At 43.0% G+C, this 23,759-nt stretch overlaps 1 protein-coding gene across 1 annotated transcript in view; it reads left to right on the top strand.

Annotated features, from left to right (window-relative positions):
* Window positions 1–23,759, top strand: part of minar1 (membrane integral NOTCH2 associated receptor 1) — a 99,646-nt gene that overhangs the window by 35,541 nt on the left and 40,346 nt on the right. The gene's annotated exons all lie outside the window — the stretch shown is intronic.

The following is a 23,759-nucleotide window of genomic DNA, read 5'->3' as shown; positions in this document are numbered from 1 at the left end:
AATTAGGATATGGTCACACTTGTCCAATCAGTTAGAATTCTTTAAAGAGGTAACAAACCCAGGTAGACAACAGAGAGCCAGTGAACCTGACCTCAATCATCATAGAATCCCTACAGTGCAGAAAGACACCACTTGGCCCATCAAGTCAACATCAACCCTTCAAAGAACATCCCACACAGACCCAGTGACCCCCATCCCATAAAACTCGCAACATTTCCCATGGCCCAACCTAACCTGCACATCTTTGGACTGTGGGAGAAAACTGGAGCACCTAGAGAAAACTCACACAGACAGAGGGAGAACATGCAAACTCCACACGATCACCCAAGGCTGGAATCGAACCCATGCCCCTGGTGCTGAGAGGCAACAGTGCTAACCACTTAACCACCATGCCACCCCTGTACTGTTAACCAAGTCATTGATGTTGTCATGATCAAGGCTGGAGGAGTGCTCTATTGCTCGAGTTCCACTATTCCACGTGTCACAATATAAAAGTAAAAATATTTTTTCTTCAGCACCAACATGATTCATTAAATACCTTATATTTAAAAATGGAAAGTTGCATTATTGCTACTGTGCCAAAGGGCTACTCTCTCATTAGGGGGAGATGACTTGTACTGATTCAACTCTAAGATCACCACACCTCAGGCAAAGGAAGAGGTTGAAAAGCTGAGTCCTTCATGGTAACCTCAGCTGCTGCAAGAATTGACTCCACACTGTTGGCATCACAATCCAGCTGTCCAACTAAGCTAACAGACTCCCACCTTACATTTATCAGGTTTTAAACAAAAAGATCTATCGACCAGGTTTCTTCACTCATGAACGCCAGGTAGAGGTTAAAAATCAGATTTCTCTTTGGAGGTTATTTTCTTCAGAAAGAAAACCACTTTGGCCAATGGTTGTGGTTGTTGGATGTCAGTTATATCAGCTCCAGGATATCTCTGCAGGAGTTCCTCAGGGTAATGTCTGAGGCCCAATCATCTTCAGCTGTTTCATCAATGACATTCCTTCCATCATAAGGTCACTGATCACCATTCACAACTCCTCAGAAATGGAAACAGTTCTTGTACAAATGCAGCACGACCTGGAAAATATCCAGGTTTGGCCTGATAAGGGGCAAGTAGCATTCATATCATGCAAGTGCCAGACAATGAATATGTCGAAACAGTGAGAATCTAACCATTGCTCAAAGATGTTCAGTAGCATTGCTGAATCCCCTAATATCAACAAATGGGGCTTGTGGTTGATAAGAAATGGGTCTGGAAAAAGACCCTTTGGTCCAAATCATCCATGCCGACCAGATATCCTACATTAAATGATAATGAACTGGACTAGCCGTATAAATACTGTGCTTACATCAGCAGGTCAGAAACTAAGAGTTCCGCAGTGAGTAACTCGCCTCCTGACTGCTAAGTGCACAAATTAGGAATGTAGTGAAATACCTACAAGGACAGCAACAGTACAAGAAAATAACTAACCATCACTTTTTCAAGGGCAATTTGGGATGGAAAATACAAGGTAAGGCATTTCCTGTAACAAACAGAACAAAAGCTCTATTGAATAAACCTGAAAGTGCTCAAGGATGCCCTCAGAAGAACAGGGTACGGTGCTTAACTCATCGATCACCAGTTCTGACGTGCCACAGCAAGAGACCACAATGATCTCCTCAGGAGACAGACACGGGATGCAAACGATAGGATATCCTTCATTGTCCAGTACTTCCTGAGAGCAGAGAAACTATGCCATGTTCTTCACAGCCTGCAACACATTATTAATGAGGATGAGCACCTTGCCAAGACCTTCCATATGCCTCCATTCCTCACCTTTAAACAACTGCCAAACCTTAAACAGACCATTGTTCGCAGCAACCCAGCCTTCAGGACAACATCAATCACAACACCGTACAACCCTGTCATGGCAACCACTGCAAGACAAGTCAGAGTATCAACATGGATACCACCATTACACGTGGGGATACCACCCACCATGTACGCAGCAGCTACTCATATGACTTGACCAAAGTTGTCTATCTCATACGCTGCAGGCAAGGATGCCCCAAAGAATGGTACATTGGTGAGACCAAACAGATGCTACAGCAAATGAATGGACACCACTCAACAATCAGCAGACTGGGATGTTTCTTCCCAGAGAGAGAGAACTTCAGCAGTCAAGGACATTCGACCTCAGATCTTCTGGGTAATGTCCTCCGAGTTGGACTTTGGGATAGACAACAATGCAGAGTCACTGAACAGAGGCTAATAGCCAAGTTCGGTACCCATGAGGATGGCCTCAATCTTGGGTTCATGTCAACATACACACACACACACAGACACACACACACACACACACATACACACACACTCACACACACACTGTCATAAGCTTATACTCCATCACATTCACACGCACACTTTACCAAGCATGCACCCATACAAACACACACTCTCTCACGCGCACTCACACTCAGAAGCACATACTCACATGCACACACTCTCTCTCGCGCATGCACACACACATATAAGTCTGGGTGAATTTGTATTTGCACAATTATATTTCCAGATATATTCTATTTTGCTCAAAAAATGCACAGTCTGCTGGCAGTGAATCCATGTAATATTTTATAAATTCCACTTTAGAAATAGAACCAGTCTTACTCAAGATTGGGATAGACAGACTTTAACCTCAGACCTTTAATACATTGTCTGAGCAAAGATGTCACCTTTTTTTATAAAACCATAAGTTATCTCGAGAATGTGACTTAAAAGACGTTCCGGGATTTACATAGTAATGAAACGAAACCTACAACTCTTTCTAAAAGATGAAAGACTTAACAGCAATCTAGGTTTGTTCAATATATTATTTCAGTTGTATGACACTGTAATCTTTTGCTATAAATTCTGCGTCTTATGATCCTGCTCCACAGCTATCTAATGAAGGAGCTGCGCTCCGAAAGCTAGTGCTTCCAAATAAACCTGTTGGACTATAACCTACTGTTTTGTGTGATTTTTAACTTTGTCCACTCCAGTCCAACACTGGCACCTCCACATCATGACTTTTGTAGGTAACTTATATTTTAAGCCACAAAACAGAACTTTTTAATGCAACCAATAAAAACACATTATCCTTTGCTTTAAGTACAAAGAACAGACAACAGAACAGCACAGGAACCGGCCCTTCAGCCCACCCAGCCTGCATGACACATGATGTCTTTCTAAATGAGAAACATTTTGCCTTTTAAATGCTCCTATTGTATCTGCCTCCACCACCTCCTCTAGCAGCACATTCCAGACACTTACCATCCTCACATCTCCTTTAAACTTAGCCTCTATTATCTTGCATTTATATCCTGTGGTATAGAGTCATAGAGTCATAGACATGTACGGACGGAAACAGACTCTGCAATTCAATTCATCCATGCTGACTAGACATTCTACATTAACTAAGTCCCATTTGCCAGTATTTGACCTATATCCCTCTAATCCCTTCCTATTCATAAACCCTTCCAGCCTTTTAAATGTTTCAATTGTACCAGCCTCTGCCATCTCCCTGGCAACATATTTCAGGCACTTACTACCCTCTGTGTGAAAAACTTGCCCCTTGGGTCTGTTTTAAATCTTTCCCCTCTCGCCTTAAACTTTAATTGACGTTTCATCGTGGGAAAAAGACTCTGACCCTGAAAAGAGTCTATCCATGCCTCTCATAATTTTGTAAACTTCTATCAGGTCATTTCTCATCTTTTGATATTCAAGTGTAAACAAACCAGGTTTGTCCAATGTTTCTTCAAAACTAATACCCTAAAACCAGGCAACATTTCAGTAAACCATTTCTGTATTCTCTCCTCCAAAGCCTTCACATCCTACTGGTAGTGTAACAATTAGAACTGTATAACAATATTCCAAATGTGGCCTAACTAATGTCCAAGTAGATACTCAATTCACCCTGACTAAGTTCAAAATGATTCCTAGTTCCCAAATATTTACTTCTGAGCATTTCCTCTCCCAGTTAGAAGCTATTAACTTCAGAACTGTCTTTCCTGGTGTGACTTTTCATGGAGAATGATTGCTGCAGCCAAATTTAAATGAACCTTCCACACTTGCTTTAACTAGTCATGAATTTGGTCTCATCAATCCAAGCAGGAACTCCTGCCCACGTTCTTATATATTATTAATCAGGGATTTCCAGCCTTCGGTTGTTTGCTCACTAGCAAAGCCAGTCAAGCTAACCTTATCTGTATGTTTTCTGGGATATCTTAGATCCTTTCCCTTTCAAAACCAATCTGTGTGGCAACAGAAATCACATGCACCCTTAATGCAGTTAGAAAAACACCTTTGACCACAAGTCCATCAGGAAGTAGTCAGCACGTAGTGTCCTTGAGACCCTTCGGGAAAAGGAGAGGGCGGATCCTATCGAGCGGTTCCCTGAGCAGACTGTCAAAGTCAGTTTGCAGAATGCTTCATCACCAGAACTTTCCAACAAGCACCAAGACATGGCTTGGCTAGTGGTGAGAAGGGCTCTGCCTGTGAGATCCTTTATGCACGCCCGGACTATCTGCCGCACCGCACGCTACCCTTGAAGCGGCTATGGAGGGGATGAGAAAGTCACACACCTCCTTCTGGAATGTGCTGATGCAAAGGAAGTCTGGAGGGGAATGCAGTGGTGTTTGTCGAGGTTCGTCCCGAGCAGTTCCGTGAAGCAGGACTCCGTGCTCTACGGTCTGTTCTCCAGGATGCACACCGAAACGAACATCAACTGTGCCTGGAGGATCACCAACTCGATGAAAGACGCTCTTTGGTCTGTCCAAAACCTGTTGATCTTCCGGCTGAAGGAGTTGACCCCGACTGAGTGTTGCAGACTGGCACATTCTACGGTCCAGGACTACATGTTGAGGGACGTGCTGAAGCTTGGGGCAGCGGTCGCCAAGGCGTGGTCGGGAAAGACCACCGTGTAACATCTGCCCGCCAAAGAAGAACAGGAGGCCCACACAGTCATTTGGGCTCTGCTGACGCCTCAGCAGAAGAGCTGGATAGTAAATGTACAGACTTGTATATAGGAAAAATAAATTTCAATGTCTGTATGTAAAGCAATGCAATTGTGTGCACAAGATTGGCATGACCAATTGTATAGAGATCCAAATAATTTTATGAATAAAGCCTATTTTTGAAATAAAAAAAAGTTAGAAATGCTGATTCGCTATGTGAGGGCTCAGCTTTTATCTTGAAAATAAATGGACAGTTTAAAGCACATCAGTTTACAATTCAGAATTCTCAACACTTTTCTAGAACTATGAAGACATGTATTCTTTCCACTATTTTCTCAGGTTTTTTGCCATTCTCTCCAAGTGTAGCTGCCTTTACCTTCCTCTAAATAAAAGAATCTGGGCCCTCTGCAATCCCTAATAATCAAATCACCAGGCCTGCTGTCGGGCATACGTCAGAATAGATCCTATTACCCCTTTCAGTTTACCTTAAATTAAAGACACCAAGCATAACAATCTCACAATCTAACAATGCTACTATTAAAATGCTTGCAGTGCCCTTAAAAGCAATACATGTTTACTCATTAATTTTTAATTCTGTCCCCTGCAGTCTCATTAAAAGGTGCTGATGGACTGTTAATGCTCCAAAAGCTATGCACTGCTGTCCTGGTAACTTTAAATTTAATTGAAATGCAGTTTCTGCCTGGAGCTGTGAATAATTATGCAAATGAGATGACCCTGCAAACTATAGTTCAATTAATAAATTAACATTTTCACAAGATCGTTACTAGCTCTTAGCCACTTAGAACACATGGTTGTCAGGATTGAGAAGTCTAACCCCGAATTATATATCATGAAGTGAGAAGCTCTGTTTTCCCATTAAACTTCAAAACAGCAGTATGTCAGGGAATGGGTGAGGATGGCAGGCCTGAAAATAGAGAACATAAGAGGGTAGTCTATTGATAAATGCCTTTATGCCCAAACTTTGAGATCATTGTCACGTAAGTCCCAGTTAATGCAATGAAATTTACTCATTAATATAGTGTATGACAACCTTTTACAAGTGTCTTTGACTGTGGATGAGGATACCCATTGTCGGATAGCCAGAGCATTAGTTTCAATTGCACACAAATTGACAACTCCACCATGTGCAGTGAGCAGGATTATTGCCCCATCCATGCACGAACCTCACAATTAACAAAGATTAATTTTCCCATGTTTCATCAAATCTTGTTCAAATAAACCAAGTTTCCAGAACAAGTCATAGGAGAGAGAGTATGGAAAGGGTCATGAATCTAACTTCAGGCACAGCAGATAAAGGGGGCAACTATTCGAAGAGGACAGTAAATGCAGGACTGCAAGTGCCGCACTTAAATGCACACATGATACAAACTTGTAGCATAGATTGAAATTAGCGAGTATGATGTTATCACAGAGATGTAACTGCAAATATGATAAATCACAGAGATGTGACCACAAAGATATCAGAGCTGGAAACTAATTATCCAAAGATATACATCCTATCGAAAGGACATGTGTGGGGAGAAGGAGAGGTCGCCTTGTGAATAAAAAATTAAATTAAATTGATAGCAAGAAACAATATAGGTTCAGAAGATGTTGGACCTGTTCAGGTAGAGTTGAGGAAGCACAAAGAGAGAAGGTTGCTCATGAGAGTTATGTACAAGCTCCCATCATTAGTCAGGATGTGAAGGAGAAATTGAAATCATGAGAAAGATAAGGCATGTAAGAAAGGCACTATTACAATAATCATAGGGGGAACTTCAATGTGCAGGTGGACTGGGAAAATCAGGCTGCAAGCGGGTCCCAAATAAATAACTTTGTGGGACATCTTCAAGATGGTTTTTTTGGAGCAACTTGTGGTAGAGCCCACTAGAGAATAGGCAATTCTGACGTTGATGATGTGTAATGAGTCAAATTTGATTAAGGAGCTTAAGGTGAATAATCAGTCTTAATGTGGAGAAGGACTTGGAAGATGTAGAATGTGGGGAAATAGATGGTGACATCTTGAAAAATGTTCATACTACAGAGGAGGATGTGCTTAAAATGCATAATGATGAACAAATCCCCAAGACCTGATTGGGTTTACCCTAGAACTCTGTGGGAAGCTCGGGAAGTGGTTGCTAAGCCCCTTGCTGAGATATTTGTATCATCGTTAGTCACAGGTGAGGTGCCAGAAGGCTGGAGGTTGGCAAACATGGTGCCACTATTTAAGAAAGGTGGTAAGCACAAGCCAGGGAACTGTAGAGCAGTGAGCCTGATGTCAGTGGTGAGCAAGTTGTTGGAGGGAATTCTGAGGGCAGGTTTTACATATATTTGGAAAGGCAAGGACTGATGATGGATGGTCAATATGGCTTTGTGCATGGAAAAGCATGTCTCACTATCTTGATTGAGTTTTTTGCAGATGTAGTGAAGAGGATTGATGAGGGCAGAGCAGTGAATGTGATCTTTTTGTAAGACATTCGATACATTCCTCATGGTAGACTGGTTAGCAAGGTTAGATCACGTGGAAAACAGGGACAACTAGCCATTTGGATAGAGAACTTGTTCAAAGGTAGAAGACAGAGGGTGGTGCTGGAGGGTTGCCTTTCAGACTGGAGGCCTGTGACCAATGGTGCACCACAACGATCAGTACTGGGACCACTGTTTTTTATCATTTATATAAATGATATGGATGCGAGCATAGCTAGCTAGTTTTCAGATGACACCAAAATTGGAGGTACAGTGGACAACGAACAAGGTTCCTCAGAATACAATAGGATCTTCATCAGTAGGGCCAATAGGCTAAGGAGTGGCAGATGGAGTTTAATTTAGACAAATGTGCAGTGCTGCATTTTGGAAAGGTAAATCAGGGCACGACCTATACACATAATGGCAAAGTCCTGGAGAGTGTTGCTGAACAAAGTGACCTCAGAGTGCAGGTTCATAGTTATAACTAAAGAGACGATTCTGAGGAAGCTGAAAGGTCTGAAGATGGATAAAATCACCTGGACAAGGAAGGAAGGAAGGAAGAAAGGGAGAGAGGGAGACAAAAGCTGGGAAATATAAGCAGGTTATCTTGACCTTGGTCTCTAATAAGATTTCAAAACATGCTATTGAGTTTGAGATTGTGGAGTATTTGGAAGTGCATGGCAAAATTGGGCGGAATCACCAAGGGGATGTCAAGCCTGACAAATCTGTTAGAATTCTTTGAGGAGATAATGATCAAGTTAGACAGAGGATAACCAGTGGATGTGATCTATTTGGATTTCCATGTAGGTGGTTGCCAAATAAGGTAAGAGCACATGGTGCTAGCGGCAAGGTACTACCATGGAAAGAGGAGTGGCTGACTGGCAGAAGGCAGTGGGGAAAATTGAATTGAATTGAATTGAATTGTATTTATTGTCACGTGTACCAAGGCACAATGAAAAGCTTTGTCTTGCGAGCAGTACAGGCAGATCACAGAGTTAAGTAGCATAGATAGTAAATAATAGGTAAACAGTGGCAAAAACACAGGTACAGGCAAATGTTAAGAGTTTGAGAGTCCATTCAGTATTCTGACAATGGTAGGGTAGAAACTGTTACGGAACTGGCTGGTGTATGTGTTCAAGCTTCTGTACCTTCTCCCCGATGGTAGAGGTTGTATAAAAGCATTGCCAGGGTGGGATGGATCTTTGAGAATGCTGGCAGACTTTCCTTGACAGTGGGCCTGATGGATGGATTATATAGATGGGAGGTTGGCCTTTGTGATTGTCCAGGCTGAGTTCACCACTCTCTGTAACTGTCTTCAATCTTGAATGGTACGTTTGGGGCATGGGAACCCAGACCGTAGCTTTAGGGTGCAGGACCTGGAGTGTAGGGAGGTTAGGAACATGGCATCAATTTCAAAGGAGGGTGCCTGTAAACAGGAAAGTGGTTTGAAGTGTGTATACTTCAATGCAAGAAGTATACGAAATAAGGTAGGTGAACTTGCAAGCGTGGGTTGGTACCTGGGACTTCGATGTTGTGGCTATTACGGAGACATGGGTAGAACAGGGACAGGATTGGCTGTTGCAGGTTCCAGGGTTTAAATGTTTTAGTAGGGTCAGAGGTGGGGGTAAAAGAGGGGGAGGTGTGGCATTGCTTGTCAAAGATAGTATTACAGCTGTGGAAAGGACGATGGATAAAGACTCGCCATCTGAGGTAGTTTGGGCTGAGGTTAGGAATAGGAAAGGTGAGCTCACCCTGTTAGGAGTTTTTTACAGGCCTCCTAATAGTCCTAGAAACGTAGAAGAAAGGATTGCGAGGATGATTCAAGAGAAGAGTGAAAGTAATAGGGTGGTTGTTATGGGGGACTTTAACTTTGCTGATATTAATTGGGAAAGCTATAGCTCAAGTTCATTAGATGGTTCAGTGTTTGTCCAATGTGTGCAGGAGGGTTTCCTGACACAATATGTAGATAGGCCAACAAGAGGTGAGGCCATACTGGATTTGGTTCTGGGTAATGAACCAGCCAGGTGTTAGAATTAGAGGTAGGTGAGCACTTTGGGGACAGTGACCACAGTTCGGTGACTTTTACTCTAGTGATGGAGAGGGATAAGTGTGCACTACAGGGCAAGAGTTATAGATGGGGGTAGGGAAATTATGATGCTGTGAGGCATGACTTAGGATGTGTGGCCTGGAAAAGTAAGCTTCAAGGCAAGGGTGTAATTGATATGTGGAGCTTGCTCAAGGAGCAACTATTGAGTGTCCTTGATAAGTATGTGCCCGTCAGGCAGGAAGGAAAGGGTCGTGTGAGGGAGCCGTGGTTTAATAAGGAATTGGAATCCCTTGTTAAATGGAAGAGGGCGGCCTATGTAAAGATGAGGCGTGAAGGTTCAATTGGGGCGATTGAGAGTTATAAGGTAGCCAGGAAGGACCTGAAGAGAGAGCTAAGAGCAGCAAGGAGGGGACATGAAAGGTCCTTAGTTGGTAGGATTAGGGAAAACCCTAAGGCTTTCTATAGGTATGTCAGGAATAAAAGAATGACTAGGGTAGGAATAGGTCCAGTCAAGGATAGTAGTGGGAAGTTGCGTGTGGAGGCTGAAGAGATTGGGGAGACACTGAATGAATACTTTTCGTCAGTATTCAATCAGGAACAGGACATTGTTGTCGATGTGAGTACTGAGTCACAATTAAGTAGAATGGATGGCTTTGAGGTATGTAGAGAAGAGGTGTTGGAAATTCTGGAAAGGGTGAAAATAGATAAGTCCCCTGGGCCTGATGGCATTTATCCTAGGATTCTCTGGGAAGCAAGGGAGGAGATTGCAGAGCCATTGGCCTTGATTTTTATGTCCTCGTTGTCTACAGGAGTAGTGCCAGAAGATTGGAGGCTAGCAAATGTGGTTCCCTTGTTCAAGAAGGGGAGTAGGGATAACCCTAGTAACTATAGGCCGGTGAGTCTCACTTCTGTTGTGGGCAAAATCTTAGAGAGAATTGTAAGGGATAGGATTTATGAACATCTGGATAGGAATAATGTGATCAAGGATAGTCAGCATGGTTTTGTGAAGGGCAGGTCGTGCCTCACAAACCTTATTGAATTCTTTGAGAAGGTGACTAAGGAGGTGGACGAGGGGAAAGCAGTAGATGTGGTGTATATGGATTTTAGTAAGGCGTTTGATAAGGTTCCCCATGGTAGACTACTGTAAAAAATACGGATATATGGCATTGAGGGTGAGTTGGAGGTTTGGATTAGGAGTTGGCTGGCTGGAAGAAGACAGAGGGTAGTAGTTGATGGCAAAGGTTCATCTTGGAGTGCCGTCACTAGCGGTGTTCTGCAAGGATCTGTTTTGGGACCATTGCTGTTTGTCATTTTTATAAATGACCTGGAGGAGGGGTTAGAAGGTTGGGTGAGCAAGTTTGCGGATGATACGAAAGTCGGAGGAGTTGTAGACAGTGAGGAAGGATGTGGCAGGTTACAGCGGGATATAGATAAGCTGCAGAACTGGGCAGAAAGGTGGCAAATGGAGTTCAATGTAGCTAAGTGTGAGGTGATTCACTTTGGTAAGAGTAATAAAAAGATGGGGTACTGGGCTAACGATCGGATACTTGGTAGTGTGGATGAGCAGAGGGATCTTGGTGTCCATGTACACAAATCTTTGAAAGTTGCCACCCAGGTAAATAGTGCGGTGAAGAAGGCATATGGCGTACTGGCTTTTATTGGTAGAGGAATTGAGTTCCGGAGTACTGAGGTCATGTTGCAGTTGTATAAGACTCTGGTGCGGCCGCATCTGGAGTATTGTGTGCAGTTTTGTTCGCCATACTATAGGAAGGATGTGGAGGACTGGAACGGGTGCAGAGGAGGTTTACAAGGATGTTGCCTGGTATGGAAGGAAGATCGTATGAGGAAAGACTGAGACACTTGGGTTGTTTTCATTGGAGAAAAGAAGGTTTAGGGGTGACTTGATAGAGGTGTATAAGATGATTAGGGGTTTAGATAGGGTCGACAGTGAGAATCTTTTTCCACGTATGGAGTCAGCTATTACAAGGGGGCATAGCTTTAAATTAAGGGGGGGTAGGTATAGGACAGATGTTAGGGGTAGGTTCTTTACTCAGCGAGTCGTGATTTCATGGAATGCCCTGCCAGTAGCAGTGGTGGACTCTCCCTCATTATGGGCATTTAAGCGGGCATTGGATAGGCATATGGAGGATAGTGGGCTAGTGTAGGTTAGGTGGGCTTGGATCGGCGCAACATCAAGGGCCGAAGGGCCTGTACTGCGCTGTATTCTTCTATGTTCTATGTTCTATGTTCTATGTTCTATGTTCTATGTTTGCCATACTACATAGTGATACATCCAGACAGAATGCTCTCGATGGCTCACCTCTAAAAGTTGGCAAAGGTATTCGTTGTCATGCCAAATTTCCTCAGCTGCCTGAGGAAGAAGAGACATTATTGGGCCTTTGTAACCAGTGGGTCCATATGAAGAGTCCAAGAAAGTTTGTTGTGGATGGTCATTCCCAGGAGCCTGACACTCTCCAGTCATTCCTCCTCTGTGCTATTAATGTGTAGGGGGACATGAGTAACATCCCGCTGAAAGTCAACAATGAGTTCCTTGGTTTTGCCGGCATTGAGAGCTAGGTTGTTCTCAGTGCACCATTTTTCCAGGTCTTCCACCTCCCATCTGTAGTATGTTTCGTCGCTATCTGAGATTCGACCGACTATGGTGGTGTCATCAGCGACCATGTAAATGGCATTAGTCTGGTATTTGGCGACACAGTCATAGGTATACAGTGAGTACAATAGGGGGCTGAATATATCCCCCCCCCCGGGGGGGGGGTTTCAGAAAGATAGCCAGTGACTAGTGGAGTTCTGCAAGGATTAGTGTTGGGAATACAACTTTTCACGTTATGCATTAACAATCTGATCGAAGGAACAGGTTAAGTTGGCAGTTAGAATGGCAATGTTTGCACTTATTCCGAGGGGACGATAACACAACAGCATGGTGTACTGCTGAGGCTGTATAGGACTCTGGCCAGACTGCATTTGGAACATTGTGAGCTGTCTTAGGACTGGTGTATAAGAAAGAAAGTGCTGGTGTTGGCAGGGGTCCAGAAGAGGTTCACAAATATGATCCAGGGAATGAAGGGCTTGCCATTTGAGGAATGGTTGAGAACTCGGGGTCTGATCTTGACAGGAGCTAAGAAGGTTGAAGGAGAATTTCATTGAAATTTATGGAATACTGAGAGGCCTGGATAGAGTGGATATAGAGAAGATGTTTTCTTTAGTAGGAGAGACCAGGACCTGAGGGCACAGCCTCAGGGTTAAGAGACGACCCTTTAGAACTGAGATGAGGAGGAATTTTTTTAGTAGTGAATCTGCGAAACTCATTGGCCACAAAAGGCTGTAAAGGCCAAGTCATTGAATATCTTTAAGACAGAGATAGATAGGGTCTTTGAGGAGAAAGTGAGGTCTGCAGATGCTGGAGATCAGAGCTGAAAATGTGTTGCTGGAAAAGCGCAGCAGGTCAGGCAGCATCCAGGGAACAAGAGAATCGACGTTTAGGGTCTTGATTAGTAAGGAGATCAAGGGATAAATGGGGTTGAAAAACATACCAACCATGATTGAATAGTGGTGCAGACTCAATAGGGTGCATGATCTAAATCTGCTCCTGGATCTTATGGTCTTACGAACACACTGTGTAAATCATGTATTCTGAGGAAGTTTTCCTGGACTATACTGAACCAATGTTCTCATTATTGGTTTCTAGTATTTGCCTCATGAGTATCCTGCTGTACTTATATCCCATATAACAAAAAACTATTCATTTTAGCCAGAGAATAATAGCCTGCCATTGTGGATCCCATCGATGACAAAGGAAATATTCATTCATTATACTTTTGACAAATGTTTAATGGGATAATTGACTAGGAATTTTCTTGAATTGTTCCCACCCCACCACTATAGCCTTACTGGAAATAAGCATTTCTACTGCATTTCAGGTGAAAATTTCATTCTGAAACAGATCTGGGGAAAATCCCATGTTTATCCTGTATGAATTCCACAGCAGATAACACAGCGCAGAGAGCAAAGGATGAGCATAACGGTCCTTGGCATTAGGATCTCATTCAACACCCATAATAAGAGCGTCATTTTAATGTAAACGCTTTGCAAACTTCCCCAGTGATTTGAACATAAGTTGTAAAACAGACCAAACTGCTCCATCAAAATAACAACAAGAATGTAATTATATTTTTCTTCTAATTTTGTTGCTATCTATAACACTCTTCCCACTGGCCCTGGCAAAAGTTGTCATCATGTTTTAATTGTTCAATGGAAGAATAAGAAGAAATCCCCAGGAACTGTCTCAGTTTTGATCGCTTGTCACCATAATACAATGATACAGCAGATTAAAGTGGAAGAGAGCTGCCTGCTGGGAACACAGACCATTATCATTAAATTTGATTTCAGGTCAGCACTCCACTCAAACACTGAAACCTGGTACCTGCTGAAATCAGCTTTCTGTCCCACAGCACCATCTGAAGCTCAGCAGTGTATGGAAATGAATGTGCAATAAGTATAACAGGTCATAGTCAAACCATTATGACTGATTTAACAGTAGATTGGATGAGAGATTTTAAAACATTTCAAAGATTTTGAATTACGGGGTAAAGTTCACAAGGTTAATCTCTAGATTATTCATTGAAACCTACAATTGTACCCAATAATACATAGTCAAACAGGAATACAAAGAAGCCATTCAGTCCCTTTAACCTATCCCATTATTTAATGGGATCACTGTTGGCTTACACGTCACTGTCATTCATCTCCTTTTTATTGATCATTACTGTGTATCGCTGGTACCCTCACCAAATAGAATTCTGTCATTCTCACCCTTGGAAAGCACCTACTGATCCTTCAAAGGTGAAAACTCCAGATTCTTAGTATTGTTTGTGGGGTTAGGTGGCTGCTTAATTGACCTCTGGCACTCTTTAGGGATGAGGTCTCTTGTTCTGTATTAGCTTACCAAACGAAATAGTTTCTGTCTTATCTATCAAAATATTTGACGATTTTAAACACCTCAATTAGATTAACTTACAGGAGTATTCCGGAATAGTAAAATCTCAACCATTTTGGTTTACTTCTGGCTGTTAACCCTGCAACTGCCACTGTGTTCTTCCCCTTGTGTGCTCTTACAGGAGGCAGCCAGTTAAGAACCCCATTGTATTAAGGACAGCAGGCATGCTCCAGAGTGGGGAGGAGTGTCCAGTGAGGCCAATGAATTTGGCACCCTGGCCTTGTCCCCATAGCGATGGAGGGAGGGAATGGAACAGTAGATATCACGGTGGCATCCAACACGAAACACCTTCCCCTCCATCAAAATTCAACTGGTCGATGACCATCTACCTCTGGATGATTCCACCAGTGAATCCCTGCTTCTCGCACAAAAGTCATGATCCATTTGATTCTGAAGTACTTGAAGAAGAAGCAGATTGGAAGTGTTGGCTGTTAAAAGATGGAGGACAGTTCTCTCTGCCCTGACAATTGATGCCTTTGCAGAATACAAATACAAAATTGCGGGATTCATCATTAAATCATTACTGTGCTGACCATAGGCATCTTGAAGTATTAATTTAGCTGCTTAAGCAGATCCATAACTCATCTGAACATGTTAATTTTAAAAATCTACATAGAGGAGGGAGAGGGGATAGACATTCAACACCTTTAACCTGCTCTGGCATGGAATTAGGTTCTGGATTATCTGAAATTATAATCTGCATGGCTGCTTTGATGTTTTAAAACTTAATTCATGGGATTTGAAAACTATTGACAATGCCAGAATTAAAATGCATCCCTAAAAATGTCCTTGGTAGTGGTGAGTTTCCATCTTAAAGGGTTGTAATCCATTTGGTTTAGGTACATCCTTTGTGATGTTAACAGAGGGAAATACAGACTCAGCAATAATGAAGGAACAGCAATATAAGGTGGAGTTTTACAGGGATCTAAACGACATGGGTTATGGCAGAATCAGGCAACAAGAGCGATGAGGCTGGTCTTAACATCGAGAGCAACTTACTCCATCTTTTATACTTCTCACAAGTGGCACGGCCAGATTCTCACTAGGTGGTGATGAGTTGACAAACGATGGTCATTATTGTTTGCTAAGTGTGGCCAGAGACAAGATCCTTTCTTCATAAGGGCCAGGAAACTGAATGGTGGGCAGCACACTATCTTTCTTAACTCTTTCTGCCTTATTATGGTCTGTTTTCCTCTTGGAATAAGAGAGAGCTAGGTGTTACAAGAGACAAAGGTGGGTGGCACAGCTGTTGGTAAAAGGGGAGAGTAGACAGCACAGAGCGCATGGAGGGTTAGTCGTGTTGGTGTTGGGGTGGGTCACAGCAAGTTAGAAAGGTGTTGCAGGCAGTTGTGAGAGTGGTACAACGTAAAACTTTGTGGGAGGTGGGTACAGTAGTAGAGATAGAATGAGACTGAAGGTTTTGAGATAAGATGGTGGATCTTACACTGGCAGAGTAGAAAAAGATTTCTATCTACAGTGCTGGTCATTCCTCCAGAAATTGAGACTGCTGAGATGGCAACTTTGGGCCGGGCTGGCAGAGTCTGGGGGCATGCTCTCTTTTGTTGGCCCTGAGGGGAGAAGGAGGCCCCACCTCTGTACACCCTATCCAGCAGGACCACCAGGTATTTCCCCTGGTTGCCATGTCAGGAATTGTGCAGGGGCAGTGAACAGACAGTGCTTGTCCAGGTGTACAACAGGCTTTTGAATGTACCAGGAATGTGGGCAGCATGTCTGTGTAGGTTTCCTCCGGGTGCTCCGGTTTCCTCCCACAATCCAAAAATGTGCAGGTTAGATGAATTGGCCATTCGAAATTGCCCATAGTGTTCAGTGGATTGAATGCTTTAGTCAGTGGAAATATAAAGTATTAGGATAGAGGAATAAGTCTGGGTGGGTTACTCTTCGGAGAATCAGTGTGGACTTGTTGGACCAAGAGGCCTGTTTCCACACTGTAGGGATTCTATGATTCTATGAATGCCATTGAATTCCTGGGTATTTGCCGATTGGTGTGTTGTCCCAAGAACGTGGTAAATGTGGGGCAGGAATCAGATGTCAATGATGCCTTAAGGGTGTGATAAGTTAATAATGAGGCAAGCTTCAGAAGATATGGTGAGAAAGCTCATCAGGCCTCATGGTGACAGACCCGCTGAAAAATCCTGATGTAATTTGACTTAGCCGGAAAGCATAAGATGCAGCCTATTGGAACACAGCAGAATGGTGTGTGATTCAGAGTGGGTGTTCCCGTAGAACTGTTGATCTTGTCCTTCCATGTGCTAGAGGTCATAGATTTGGAAGATAATTTCAAAGAAGCTAGAGGAGTTGTTGAAATCCATCTTACTGGTGTCACTGTACATTGGTGTGGAAGGGGATGAATGCTGACATTGGTGGATGTGATGCCAACCAAGTGGGTTTGCTTCATCCTGGATGGTGTGGAGTATTGTTGGAGCTCACTCGTCCAGGCAAGTGAAGAGTATTTCATTACATTCCTGACTTGTTCCTCGTAGATGGTGAGAAGGGTTCCATAACCTTTAACTTACTTAACCAAGGAAATAATATCAATTGCAATTTTGAAATTGTAAATTAAGCCCCAGTCTCAAAATATTTTGTTGGGGAAAGGTGATGCACTTGGACAGGACAGACAAGACAAGTGAATACATGATGAATGGTAGAACCTGGATAAGTACTGAATATGAGAGGGGCCTGGGTGTGCATGTACATTGGTCCCTTAAGGTATCAGGACAGGTGGATAAAATGGTTAATAAAGAATATGGGATACTTGCCTTTATTATCCTCGTCATGGTGTTTAAGAGCAGAGAGGTGATGCTGGAATTGTATAAAACTTCAGTCAAAACAGCTAAAGTATTGTGTGCAGTTCTGGAATCCACTTTGTAGACGGATGTGATTGCACTGGCAATGGTGTAGAAGAGATTTACCAGGATGTTGCCTGGGCTGGAGAGTTTTAATTATGAAGAGAGATCGGATAGTATGGGGAATGGTTCTGAATGGCTTCTGAGGAAGGATCACATGACCCTCCAAAGAGTATCCCACCCAGACCCTTTCCCCTACCCTATTACTCTACATTTCCCATGGCTGACACAACCAACCTACACATCCCTGAATGCTATGGACAATTTAGCATGACCAGTTCACCTAACCTGTACATCTTTGGACTGTGGGAGGAAACCCACGCAGACACAGGGAGAATGTGCAACGCACTTCACACACCAGACATTAATTCTAATTTCTGTCCACAGATGCTTCCAGACCTGTTGAGCTTTTCGAGCAACTTCCATTTTCATTTCTGATTTAGCAGTTCTTTTGGTTTGGAAAGAATGGGGTTATTTTTTTTGGAACAGAGGAGACTGAAGGGAACACAATTGAGATGTATAAAATAGTGGGGGACATTGATGGAGGAAAGGGGAGGGAAATGTTCCCCCAGTGGAGGCCTCAATGACCAGGGAGCATGGATGAAAGGTAAGGAGCAGAAGGTTTAGAGGAGAGTGAAGATTTTTATTTTTCACCCAGTGGATGGTAAGAATCTGGAAGTCACTGTCTGTAAGGGTGGTAGGGGCAGAAATCCTCAGAATATTTCAGAAGTATTTAGACATGCAATTGAGATGTGAAGGCATACAAGGGTGTGGGCTAAGTGTTGGAAAATGGGATGGCAATGGATAGGTGCTTGTTTTTGACCAGTGCAGAGTTAATGGGCCAAAAGGCCTTCTGTGCTGAAGACGTCTCTGACTCCTCTCTATCATCTAATACCTCTCCACCAGCATATGGACAAAGAGCAAAAATAAGCTATTCAGCCCCTCAATTCTGCTCCACAATTGATTTGGCCTTTATTTTTCTGCTGCTTTTGCTGTAAATACGTCTGTATAGAGAATTCAAATTGCATTTTCAATGTGTTCAGAATTTCTCTAGTCTGGCTCTTCCCATCTCAAACAAGCATGCTGTTTTGGAAAATGTAAAGGAATATGTAGTATGAACAGTCAGGTTTCTGGTACTGAGACTGGCTTTGATGTAACACAGGGTACCTCAGGTTCCAACCAATCAATTGTGATAATAGGGGACTCTCTCGTCAGGGGCACAGACAGGTGTTTCTGTGGCCAACAGCAAGAAATCAGAATGGTGTGTTGCCTCCCTGGTGCCAGGATCAAGGATATCTCAGAGAGATGCAGAATATTCTCAAAGGGGATAGGGACCAGGAGTCATTGTACACATTAAAACTAACAACACAGGAAAGGAAAAGGATGAGATTCTGAAAGGAAAATATAGAAATGTAGACAGGAATTTAAAAAGGAGGTCCTCGAGGGTAGTAATATCTGATTATTCCTGGTGCTATGAGCTAGTGGGGGTAGGAATAGGAGAATAGAGCAGATGAATGTGCAGCTGAGGAGCTGGTGCACGGGAGAAGGGTTCATATTTTTGGATCATTGGAATCTCTTCTGGGTAGAAGTGACGTGTACAAGAAAGATAGATTGCACCAGAATTGGAAAGGGACTAATATAATGGCAGGGAGATTTGCTAGCGCTGCTCTGGAGGATTTAGATTAGATTAGATTAGATTAGATTACATTAGATTACATTAGATTAGATTACTTACAGTGTGGAAACAGGCCCTTTGGCCCAACAAGTGAGCAGCACAGTGGCACAGTGGTTAGCACTGCTGCCTCGCAGCGCCAGAGACCCGGGTTCAATTCCCACCTCAGGCAACTGTCTGCGTGGGTTTCCTCCGGGTGCCCTGGTTTCCTCCCACAGTCCAAAAATGTGCAGGTTAGGTGAATTGACCATGCTAAATTGACTGTAGCGTTAAGTGAAGAGGTAAATGTAGGGGAATGGGTCTGGGTGGGTTGCTCTTCAGAGGGTCAGTGTGGATTTGTTGGGCCGAAGCGCCTGTTTCCACACTGTAAGTAATCTAATCAAGTCCACACCGACCCTCCGAAGAGCAACCCATCCAGACCCATTCCCCTACATGTACCCCTGACTAATCTACCTAACACTAATTTAGCATGGCCAATTCATCTAACCTGCACACTTTTGGACTGTGGGAGGAAATCGGAGCACCCGGAGGAAATCCACATAGACACGGGGGGAATGTGCAAACTCCACACAGACAGTAGCCCGAGGTGGGAATTGAACCCGGGTCTCTGGCGCTGTGAGACAGCAGTGCTAACCACTAAGCCACTGTGCCACCCCAAAAACTAATAAGGTGAGAGTTGTGGGACCCAGGGAGATATTGAGGAAAGAGATCAATCTGGTCCAGTTGAGAACAGAAGTGAGTCAAACAAGTAAGAGCAGAAAGGAACAAATCAGAGAACAAGGTAGAACTGATAAATTAAACTGCATTTATTTCAATGCAAGGGGCCTAACAGGGAAGGCAGATGAACTCAGGGCATGGTTAGGAACATGGGACTGGGATATCATGGCAATTATAGAAACATGGCTCAGGGATGGACAGAACAGGCTCGATGTTTCAGAATACGAATGCTACAGGAAGGATAGAAAGGGAGGCAAGAGAGATGGGGGAGTGACATTTTTGATAAGGGATAACATTCTGGCTGTACTGAGGGAGGATATTCCTGGGAATACATCCAGAGATGCTATTTGCACGGAACTGAGAAATAAGAAAGGGATGATCACTTTATTGGGATTGTACTATAGACTCTCTAATAATCAGCAGGAAATTGAGAAACAAATTTGTAAGGAGACCTCAGTTATCTGTAAGAATCACGGGGTGGTTATGGTAGGGGATTTTAACTTTCCAAACATAGACTGGGACTGACATAGTGTTAAGTGTTTAGATGGAGAGAAATTTGTTAAGTATGTACAAGAAAATTTTCTGATTTAGTACGTGGATGGACCTACAAGGGGAGGTGCAATACTTGACGTACCCTTCGGAAATAAGGCAGGGCAGGTGACTGAGGTATCAGTGGGGGAGCACTTTGGGGCCAGCGACCATAATTCTATTAGTTTTAAAATAGTGATGGAAATAATTGACCAGATATAAAAGTTAAAGTTCTGAATTTGAAGGAAGGCCAATTTTGATAGTATTAGGCAAGAATATTCAAAAGTTGATTGGGGGCAGATGTTCGCAGAAAAAGGGACAGCTGGAAAATGGGAAGCCTTCAAAAATAAGGTAACAAGCATCCAGAGAAAGTATATTCCTGTCAGGGTGAAAGGCAAGGCTAGTAGATATAGGGAAAGCTGTATGACTAAAGAAATTGAGAGGAGAAAGTGAGGACTGCAGATGCTGGAGATCAGAGCTGAAAATGTGTTGCTGGAAAAGCGCAGCAGGTCAGGCAGCATCCAAGGAACAGGAGAATCGACGTTTCGGGCATAAGCCCTTCCTCAGGAATCAGGCTTCCTGAGGAAGGGCTTATGCCCGAAACGTCGATTCTCCTGTTCCTTGGATGCTACCTGACCTGCTGCGCTTTTCCAGCAACACATTTTCAGCTCAGTAAAGAAATTGAGGGTCTGGTTAAGAAAAAGAAGGAAGCATATGTAAGGTATAGACAGGAGAGAATCCTTAGAAGAGTATAAAGGCAGCAGGAGTATTCTTAAGAGGGAAATCAGGAGGGCAAAAAGGGAACAAAAAGGGGACTTTAGTAAATAGAGTTAAGGAGAATCCAAAGGGTTTTTACAAATACATTAAGGACAAAAGGGTAACAGAGAGAATGGGACCCCTTAAAGATCAGCAAGGCGGTCTATGTTTGGAACCACAGGAGATGGGGGAGATACTAAATGAGCATTTTGCATCAGTGTTTACAGTGGAGAAGGACATGGAAGATACAGAATGTGGAAAAATAGAAGGTGATAACTTGAAAAATGTCCATATTAGAGAGGAGGAGGTTCTAGATACCTTAAAACACATAAAGATGGATAAATCCTCAGGACCTGATCAGGTGTACCCAAGAACTCTGTAGGAAGCTAGGGAAGTGATTGCTGGGCCCCTTGGCGAGATATTTGTATCATTGATAGTCACAGGTGAGGTGCCAGAAGGCTGGCAGTCAGCTAACGTGGTGCCACTGTTTAGGAAGGATGGTAAGGATGGTGGGCAAGTATTGGAGGGAATCCAGAGGGATAGGATTTATATGTATTTGGAAAGGCACGAACTGATTAGGGTAGGTCAACCTGGCTTTGTACGTGGGAAATTATGTTTCACTGACTTGAATGAGTTTTTTGAAGAAGTGACAAAGAGGATTGATGAAGGCAGAGCAGTAGACATAATCTATATGGACTTCAGTCAGGCATTTGACAAGGTTCCTCATGGTATACTGGTTAGCAAGGTTAGATCACATTGAATACATGGAGAACTAGCCATTTGGATACAGAACTGGCTCAAAAGTAGAACACAGAGGTTGGTGGTGAAGGGTTGTTTTTCAGACTGGAGGCATGTGACCAGTGGAGTGCCACAAGGAATGGTTCTTGGTCTACTGCTTTTCATCATTTATATAAATGATTTGGATGTGAACATAGGAGGTATAGTTAGTAAGGTTGCAGATGACACCAAAACTAAGGGTGTAGTGGACAGCGAAGGGGGTAACCTCAGAGTACAGTAGGATCTTGATCAGATGGGCCAATGGGCTGAGGAGTGGCAGATGGAGTTTAATTTAGATAAATGTGAGGTGCTGCATTTTGGAAAGACAAATCAGGGCAAGATTTATACACTTAATGGTAAGCTCCAGAAGAGTGTTGCTGAACAAAGAGACCCTGAAGTTCAGGTTCATTGTTCCTTGAAAGTGGAGTCGCAGGTAGATAGGATAGTGAAGTAGGTGTTTGGTATGCTTTCCTTTATTGATCAGAATATTGAGTATAGGAGTTGAGAGGTCATGTTGCAGCCGTACAGGACATTGATTGGACCACTTTTGGAATATTGTGTGCAATTCTGCTCCCCCTGCTCGAGGGAAGATGTTGTGACACCTGAAAGGGTTCAGAAAAGATTTACAAAGACATTGCCACGGTGGGAGGGTTTGAGCTCTAAGGAAAAGCTGAATATGCTGGGATTGTTTTCCCTGGAGCATCGAAGGCTTAGGGGTGACTTTATAGAGATCTATAAAATCATGAGGGGCATGGATAGGATAAATAGACAAGATCTTTTCCCTGGGGTCGAGGAGTCTAGAGCTAGACAGTACAGCTTTAGGGTGGGAGGGGAAAGATTTATAAGAGACCTAAGGGGCAATGTTTTCATGCAGAGGGTGGTACATGTGTGGAATGAGCTGCCAGAGGAAGTGATGGGGGCTGGTAAAATTACAATATTTGAAACGTATCTGAATGGGTATACGAATAGGAAGGATTTAGAGGGATATGGGCCAAGTCCTGGCAAATGGGACTTGATTAATTTAGGATATCTGGTCATCATGAATGAGTTGAACTGAAGGATCTGTTTCCATGCTGTACATCTCTATGACTCTCTAACTCTATTTAGCTTGTCGCACTCTTTCCCCAGCACTGTCATACTTAGTTGTTCAGTCTTCTTCTTCAGTCCTGTCTCTGCCTTTAAGATTGGAAGAAATTCCAATTAAGTCTCATATCAGCTTTTCATTTCCACATAGGGGCTGGAAAACTGACAACCATTCTAACTTCATATCTGGGATGGGTTTCTGTTGGAATGAGGAGTGACTTGATCAAAATGCATAAGACCCTGAGTGGTCTTGACAAGGTGGATGTGCAAAGGATGTTCCCTCTTGTGGTTCAGTCCAGGACTAATGAATGTTGTTTCAAAATTAAGGGTCGGGCTTTCAGGACAGAGGTGAAGAGAAATGTTTTCTTTCAGAGGATTGTGTGACTTTGGAAATTTTGGCTTCAGAAGGTGATGGAGTTGGGCTTAATTGAAAATCTTTAAGACAAAGATGGATAAATTTGTGTAATAGAAAAGAATCAAAGATTCACAGTGTTCAATGGGAATGTGGAATTCAAAACATAAACAGATCAGCATGGATCTTATTGAACAATGGAGTAGTCTCAAGGGGTTGAATGGTTGACTTTTACTCTTATTATGTATGACTCACACAGTCATTTAAAGTTGCACACTGTAGATCTGCAGTCACATGTAGGCCTGACAGGGTAAGGATCACAAATTTCCTTAACAAAAGGACATCAGTGAACCAAATGGATTTTTAAGACAATTTACGATAGATGTCATTGTCTCCACTACAGAAGTTAGTTTATATTCCAGGTTTATTGATTGAATTTCTCTTCCATCAGATCCAGTGATAGGATTTGACCACACATTGCCTGGGCTCCTGGATTACTAGTCTA

Source organism: Chiloscyllium plagiosum, unplaced genomic scaffold (assembly GCF_037043375.1).
Source record: "Chiloscyllium plagiosum isolate Xiang-an unplaced genomic scaffold, Cpla_swu_hap1 HiC_scaffold_39, whole genome shotgun sequence".
NCBI lineage: Eukaryota > Metazoa > Chordata > Chondrichthyes > Orectolobiformes > Hemiscylliidae > Chiloscyllium > Chiloscyllium plagiosum.
The sequence above is the reverse complement of the archived record's forward strand: the minus strand, read 5'-3'. Positions and strand labels throughout refer to the sequence as shown.